Source organism: Dysidea avara, chromosome 13, assembly GCF_963678975.1.
Source record: "Dysidea avara chromosome 13, odDysAvar1.4, whole genome shotgun sequence".
Classification (NCBI taxonomy): domain Eukaryota; kingdom Metazoa; phylum Porifera; class Demospongiae; order Dictyoceratida; family Dysideidae; genus Dysidea; species Dysidea avara.
The window spans coordinates 7,983,834-7,984,171 of record NC_089284.1 but is presented as its reverse complement, the minus strand read 5'-3'; positions in this window follow the sequence as shown (position 1 = coordinate 7,984,171).

Below are 338 nucleotides of genomic sequence, written 5' to 3'. Positions count from 1 at the left end.
GAAACCCATATTAGGATACATTTCTCCAATACAGTGTACATACATAGATACATACATTTATTCTTCTTAGCAATACACATTACATAGCTACACGACCCTTACTTCGAGGCAAGCCATTTATATGTGGCTAGCTATAGCTACTTAAACTTTCACTGAACTGATGATGCATTATCAGCCGTTTCGATATAGCTAATACAAGAATGGAGATCATTGATGGAGCATGTCTACCAATATAGAGATCTGACCATGTGTGACAATTCCTCGAGTCATGTAATACAACATGCTGACTTGTCTGTTTTGGTTTTTTCAGTGATCTCTACTCTTGCATTTTATTATTT